Here is a 7,955-nt window from a genome sequence, read left to right on the forward strand (position 1 = left end):
TCCTTCGTATCCTAGGAGACTGACAGGGGCATGAAGACATGCACAAGGTCTATGGTTCCGGTTCCCGGAGGTAAAGAGGTTGGCCAGGTTCTTCCTGGCCGAGGGAGCTATAGATACGGGCTTCTGACCACAAGGCGTAGGGCTCTCGGTCCCCTGTCCCCCATAGGAATCCAAGACTCAGGACCATGGCGGCCGCCATGTCTGGGCGGGATTAGAGAAAGCTGCCAGAAAGATCATTGGCTGTCTTGTGGGTTTGGTAGAGGTGCCCCTTCAAGTGCTCTGAGTCCTCCCTGAGGTCTGTGCCAGAGTCATGTGCCAAGTCCTACAGCTAGGTGCTGAGCTGCAGATTCGAATTGGACCTCAGCCCCAAGTGGTGTCAGACTGACCCTCTAGTCAGGGCACACCATTGTAGATCAAGAACCTAGTGAGCACATGAGCCTGCATGTGTGTGTCTACATGGGAGTCCTTGGAGGAGGGGTGTCTTCCAATGGGGGATGTGTGCTGAGCGCATAGGCACGGGCGTTCTGGCGGTGAAGTGAGGGAACTGATGTCTATCACCTTAAGCCAGAGGATGATTCCCACTCCAAATAGGCATTCTTGCTGCCTGTGACCTGATCTGAGGGAAAGCAGGCAGTGCCCAGTGGGCGTGGGCACTCTGTCCCAGGGAATAGGAAGGACCTCTGTGGGACACTGTGTGGCCTGGGACACTGTGTGGCCTGGGACACAGGCTCTCTTTTAGGCGCGAGCCAAGGATGCCACACACAACTCTTCACTCTAACCTGCCCGGCACATGCTGGACTCTGCCCTGTCTGGGACCAGCACCCTCGTGAGTGCGCACGCGCGCAACAGCACAGGACTCCAGAGGCTCAAATATAGGGTGTCCTCACTGGGTTCCCGCCTCCTCTCCTTTCCCTGAATCCCTGTTGGTCGGGTCACAGGCCTCTGGAGAGCGCTCCCAACTTGGAGCCCATAGGTAGACCTGGCTCTCACAACCAGCTCATGTCCCTAGGCCACAGGCCTCAGGAGGAGCTGGAGCTGCTGAGCTGAGAACATGGCTGCCGCAGAGGCCACGCCCCTGGCCCCAGGGCAGCCCAGGCGCCCAGTAGGGCGAGCACCCCTGCTTCCAGAGCCCACCCTGTGGCTTCCTTGGCCACTGTGCAGGCGTGCCGGCCACCCAGACCCGGCCCACAGTGCTGTGTGGTCCCCAGACCCAGCCCGCCGGGCGACGCCATAGGCCTTCCGCAGAGGATCCCCAGGTGCAGGGGCCCTGCGCTGCTGCTGCAACTGGAAAGGGATTCCGCTGGATGGCACTGTGGCTCCACAGATCCATCCTTCGGGGAGCCTGGCCTCTCCCTCCGCCCTTTGTGGATCAAAAAAGGTGCAAAGAGGCGCCAGAGCCTTACAAGTCTACCCAGCACCTTTGTTTGACTTGGGTTGTTGGGGAGCACTTGGGGTCTTCTCCCCAGGGGAAACGGGCTTGGAAAGGCCACCAAAGCAGTACTGGCATCTCGGATCCCTCTCTTCATGTCTCTGGGCCACCATATTCTCCCACCCAGGGAGCGGGAACTTTGTCCTCTCAGCCCACTAGTGAAAGGTATCTTCAGGGGTCTTCTCTGGGTATCCTCAGGGGTCTTCTCTGGGTATTTTTAGGGGTCTTCTCCGAACTTGCCCCAGCGCTCCAGTCCCATGTGACATGGAATCACGGCTCATTCTGGGCAGAGGGATCTGGAGGTCCTCTCTTCTCCTGGCACCCTGGCCTGTCTTCTGCTCTCCTCCGGTGACTTGGTTGGCTTTCGGGGCTCAGAGGGCCCGCCCCCGCCACATCCAGGGGTTTCCGGCGCTCAGGCCAACCTTAGCACAACGTTTTCATTATCGCGTGCAGCACGAAACCCAAGAGACCCATAGAAAGCCGAGTCACAAAGCCTCTGTGACGTCCATTTGTTCAGTAGCCCATTCAAGGAAAGTTCACTTGGCAGTGTGTGTACTCTACCCAATCACCCTCAGAGTGGCCAATTGGGTGAGCCCTGGCCTGTGGTTCAGATATGATACCTGTGTATCCTTTTTTCTGGTAAGGAAGGGCGGAGGGAGTACAAGGGGACTTTGCCAGGAAAAGGCGACATTCACATCAGCGGTACCATACTGCCATCAAGTGGTCTGGCTTTGCTCCTCGCGAATGCTGCAAGGTCCTTTACAGCCAAGGAGACTGACAGGGGCATGAAGACATGCACAAGGTCTATGGTTCCGGTTCCCGAAGTTGAACAGGTTGGCCAGGTTCTTCCAGGCCGAGGAACCTATAGAGATGGGCTTCTGACCACAAAGCATAGGGCTCTCCGTCCCCTTTCCCCCATAGGAAGCCAAGAGTCAGGACCATGGCAGCAGCCATGTCTGGGCGGGGTTAGAGAAAGCTGCCAGAAAGACCATTGGCCTGTCTTGTGGGTTTGGTAGAGGTGCCCCTTCAAGTGCTCTGAGTCCTTCCTGAGGTCTGTGCCAGAGTCGTGTGCCAAGTCCTACAGGCAGGTGCTGAGGTGGAGATTCGGATTGGACCTCAGCCCCAAGTGGTCTCAGACTGACCCTCTAGTCAGGGCACACCATTGTAGAACCTGGTGAGCACATGAGCCTGTGTATGTGTGTCTCCATGGGCGCCCTTGGAGGATGGGTGTCTTCGGAGGGGGCAGTGCACGGAGCGCTTAGGCACTGGGCATTCTGGAGGTGAAGTGAGGGAACTGATGTCTATCACCTTAATCCAGAGGATGATTTCCTCTCCAATTAGGCATCCTTGCCTCCTGTGACCTGATCTGAACGTTCACACGCAGTGCCCAGTGGGCGTGGGCACTCTCTGTCCCATGGAACAGTAAGGGCCCCTGTGGGACACTGTGTCCTGGGACGCCTGATCCCTTTTAGGCGCGAGCCCAAGGATGCCACACACATCTCTTCACTCTAACCTGCCCTGCTCATGCTGGACTCTCCTTGTCTAGGACCAGCACCCTAAGGAGAGCGGGAATGTGCACTCAAGCGCGGGGGAAATGCTCCAGCGGCTCAGGAAGAGGGTGTGCTCATGGCTCTCCAGCCACCTCCCCTTTCCCCGTCTCCGTGGTGGTCGGGTCACAGGCCTCCGGAGGCCCCTCCAATATTGGAGCCCACGGGCGGACCTATTTCTCGCAACCAGCGCAAGCCCCCAGGCTATAGTCCTCAGTAGGAGCTGGAGCAGCTGAGCTGAGAACATGGCTGCCGCTGATGCCACGCCCCTCAGTGCCGGGCAGCCCTGGCGCCCAGTAGGGCGAGCACCCCTGCTTCCAGAGTCCACCCTGTGGCTTCCTTGGCCACTGTGCAGGTGTGCCTGCCACCCAGACCCGGCCCACAATGTTGTGTGGTCCCCAGACCCAGCCCGCCTGGCAACAGCCATAGGCCTTCCACAGCGGAATCCCAGGCGCAGGGGTCCTGCGCTGCTGCTGCGACTGGAATAGCATTCCGCTGGATGGCACTGTGGCTCCACAGATCCGTCCTTCTGGGAGCCTGGCCTCTCCCTCTGCCCTTTGAGGATCAATAAACGGGCAAGGAGATGCCAGAGCCTTACAAGTGTACCCAGCCCCTTGGCTTGTCTTGGGGTTTTGGGTGCATTTGGGGTCTTGTCCCCAGCAGGAAGGGGCCTGGAAAGGCCACCAAAGTAGTTCTGGCATCTCGCATCCCTCTCCTCATCTCTTGGCCACCAAATTCTCCCACCCAAGAAGCCGGAACCTTGTCCTCTCAGCCCACTAGTGAACGGTATCTTCAGGGGTCTTCTCTGGGTATCCTCAGGGGTCTTCCCCAAACTTGCCCTTACGCTCCAGTCCAATGAGACATGGAGTCAAGCCTCGTTCTGGGCAGAGGGATCTGGAGGTCCCCTCTTCTCCTGGCACCCTGGCCTGTCTTCTGCTCTCCTCAGGTGACTTCGTTGGCTTTCAGGGCTCAGAGGGCCGGCCCCGCTACATCCAGGGCTTTCGGGCGCTCAGGCCAACCTTGACGCAGCACTTTAATTATCGTGTGCAGCACGAAATCCAGTGGACCCGCGAAAGGCTGTTCACAACGACTCTGTGACGTTCATTTGTTCAGTAGCCCATTCAAGGAAAGTTCACTCGGCAGTGTGTGTACTCTTCCCAATCACCCTCAGAGTAGCCAATTGGGTGAGCCCTGGCCTGTGGTTCAGATGTGATACCTGTGTATCTTTTTTTGTGGTAGCGAAGGGCGGAGGGAGTACAAGGGGATGGTGTCCGGAAATCCTGAGAGTCACATCAGCGGTACCATACTGCCATCAAGTGGTCTCGCTTTGCTCATCGGGAACACTGCAAGCTCCTTTACAGCCTAGGAGATCGACAGAGGCGTGAAGACATGCACAGAGTCTTTGAGTCCGGGTCCCGAAGGTGAAGACGTTGGCCAGGTGCTGGCCAACCTAGGAAGATGTAGAGACGGGCTTCTGACCACAAGGTATAGGGCTCTCGGGCACCTGTCCCCCAAGACTCAGAACCCTGGCGGCCGCCATATCTGGGCGGGATTAGAGAAAGCTGCCAGAAAGACCATTGGCCTGTCTTGTGGATTTGGTACTGGTGCCCCTTCAAGTGCTCTGAGTCCTTCCTGAGGTCCGTGTCAGAGTCATTACCAAGTCCTACAGCCAGGTTCTGAGCTGGAGATTCGGATTGGACCTCAGCCCCAAGTGGTCTCAGACTAACCCTCTAGTCAGGGCACACCATTGTAGTTCAAGAACCTGCTGAGCGCATGAGCCTCTGTGTGTGTGTGGGGGGGGGGGGGATGTCCAAGGGCGCTCTTGGAGGAGGGGTGTCTTCCGAGGGGGGCAGTGCATGGAGCGCTTAGGCACGGGGCGTTCTGGTGGTGAAGTGAGGGACCTGATGTCTATCACCTTAATCCAGAGGATGATTTCCTATCCAAATAGGCATCTTTGCCGCCTATGACCTGATCCGAGGGTAAGCAGACAGTGCAGAATGGGTGTGGGAACTCTTTGTCCCAGGGAACGGGCCCGTGTTGGACACTGTGTGGCCAGGGATGCAGAATCACTTTTAGGCGCGAGCCCAAGGATGCCACACACACCTCTTCACTCTAACCTGCGTTGCTCATCTGGACTCTGCCTTGTCTGGGACCAGCACCCCTGTGAGTGCGCACACGCGCAACAGCCTAGGGGAAATGCTCCAGAGGGTCAAGAACAGGGAGTCCTCAGTGGGATCCCGCCTCCTCTCCTTTCCCGGAATCCCTGTTGGTCGGGTCCCAGGCCTCTGGAGGGCGCTCCCAACATGGAGCCCACAGGTAGACCTGGCTCCCGGAACCAGCACAATCCCCCAAGCCCCAGGCCTCAGTAGGTGCTGGAGCTGCTGAGCTGAGAACATGGCTGCCCCTGAGGCCATGCCCCTTCAGGCTAGGGAAGCCCAGGATCCCAGCTGGGCTGGAATGGCTGCCTCTAGAGCCCACCCTGTGGCTTCCTTGTCCACTGTGCAGGTGTGCTGGGGACCCATACCAGCCCCACAATGCTCTGTGGTCCCCAAACCCAGCCCGCCTGGGGACCGCCACAGGCCTTCTCAAGGGGGTCCTCTGGCACAGGGTCCCTGTGCTGCAGGTGCGGCTGGAAAAGTGTTCCGCTGGATGGCACTGTGGTTCCACAGATCTATCCTTCCGGGAGCCTGGCCTCTCCCTCTGCTTTTTGTGGATCAAAAAAGGTGCAAGGAGCCCTGACTGGTTTGGCTAAGTGGATGGAGCATTGGCCTGCGGACTGAGAGGTCTCAGGTTCGATTCTGGTCAAGGGCATGTACCTTGGTTATGGGCACATCCCCAATAGGAGGTGTGCAGGAGGCAGCTGGTTGATGTTTCTCTCATCGATGTTTCTAACTCTCTATGCCTCTCCCTTCCTCTCTGTAAAAAATCAATAAAATTATATTTTTTAAAAGAAGAGGGTGCAAGGAGGCGCCAGAGCCTTACAAGTCTACCCAGCCCCTCTGCTTTTCTTGGGGTGTTGGGGAGCATTTGGGGTCTTTTTCCCAGCAGGAAAGGGCCTTGAAAGGCCACCAAAGCAGACCTGGCATCTCGTATCCCTCTCCTCATCTCTCTGGGCCACCAAATTCCCCCATCGAAGGAGCCGGAACCTTGTCCTCTCTACCCACTCATGAACGGTATGGTCAGGGGTCTTCTCTGGGTATGCTCCGGGTCTTCTCCAACCATGCCCAAGCGCTCCAGTCCCATGCGACATGGAGTCACAGCTGGCTATGGGCAGAGGGACATTGGGGGTCCCCTCTTCTCCTGGCACCCTGGCCTGTCTCCTAATCTCATCAGGTGGCCTGAGTCAAGTTTCAGGGCTCAGGCGGCCAGCCTCTACCCACATACACCGGTTTCATGTGGTCAGTCCAATCTTGGTGGCAGCACTTTGTTTGTCATCAGCAAATCCAGTGGACCGGCAGACAGTTGATTCAGAAGCTCTCCGTAAAGGTCATTTGTTCAGTAGCCCTTTCAGGAAAGTTCACTTGGCAGTGTCTGTATTCTTCCTGATCATCTCAGAGTGGCCAGTTTGGTGAGTCTTCAACTGTTGTTCAGATATGATACCTATGTACCTTTTATTTGGTAGTGATGGTCAGAGTGAGAGTATTTGGACGGTGCCAGGGAAGTGCCTGATTCACTTTAGAGGTGCAGTACTGCCATCAAACAGTATAGATTTGTTCCTCCCACCAATCTTGCACTATCCTTTCCAGCATAGGAGACCTAAAAGGACGTGAAGTCATGAACAGGGGCTATGAATCTGTCGTTCAAGAGATTGTCCAGGTCCTGGCTGTGTCAAAGTAGCTGTAGAGTCAATCACCGGGTGTCATGTGGAAAGACGCATGGTGGGGGTACATGTCCACCTCCTCACAGAAAGCCAAGACTCAGGACCATGGCTGTCACCATGTCTGGGTAGTACTAGAGAAAGATGCCAGAAAGAACCTAGGCCTAACTGGTTGGTATAGTATAAGTGCCAGTTCATGTGCTTAGGACCCTCATGGCTGCCTTGTGTTGCCAAAGGAGTCCTGGTCTCAGACTTTAGGCATTTTGTTGAGTCACTTCCTCTAGGAGCAGAAGTAGGTTCATCTTTGATGGGCAGTGTTCCTAATACTTGTTCTAGTCTATGGTGAATTTAATGGTAATTCCATTACAGTAATTGGGTCTGTTGTCTTTATCCATAGAGTAGGGAGCCTGGCTATATAGTTCCATGTGGTCAAGGTGAATATAATGTGGTGTAGGAATTGCTGTGTCATAGTCCAATGATTTGTAGAGGAACAAGGGCCATTCATTTTTCCCTTTCTTTAAAATATTACTTATCACAGTGTACTTAAGGATCAGTTTGTTTTATCCAAATTTGCGACACATGTGCTATTGCTCCCAAACACCATTAAATCATAACCACAGAAAATTTTATTTGTATTTTTATATTTTACAACAAAAATCCAAAGTTCTTATTAGGAGTAAGTTTAAAGAAAGCCCATATAGTTATACTTGTACCTTAATCTTGGCAGTTAGAAATAAATACCGTTATTGTGTTTTCTCTTTCTGGATCCCCCCGCCCCTGAAACTTAATTAGTATTATGTGGAAAATCTACTCAGACATTTTAAAAATAATATTGGAAAATACAACTTACCATATAACCAGGTTTTACTGTACTGGTCAATAGTGTTAAGTATCTGTTATGCTATAGATCTCTAAAATGTTTCTGTTGTAGTAATATATAGAAATGTTTAAAAATGCTTTGAAAATGTCTAAGAATGTTTTTAAATGTTTGAGGTAACTTTCCTTGAAACTTAAAGCATGATATTAAGGACACATTCCCCACTGCCCTGAAGCGTGTGTCCCTCATAGATAATGATTTGAACTTCAGTAACTGATTCAGAGTGATTTATCAAGATAACCACTTGAGTGAGTGATGTACTCTACCTAGATAACCATATGTAGC

This window comes from Myotis myotis, unplaced genomic scaffold, assembly GCF_014108235.1.
Source record: "Myotis myotis isolate mMyoMyo1 unplaced genomic scaffold, mMyoMyo1.p scaffold_m19_p_4, whole genome shotgun sequence".
Taxonomy (NCBI): Eukaryota; Metazoa; Chordata; class Mammalia; order Chiroptera; family Vespertilionidae; genus Myotis; species Myotis myotis.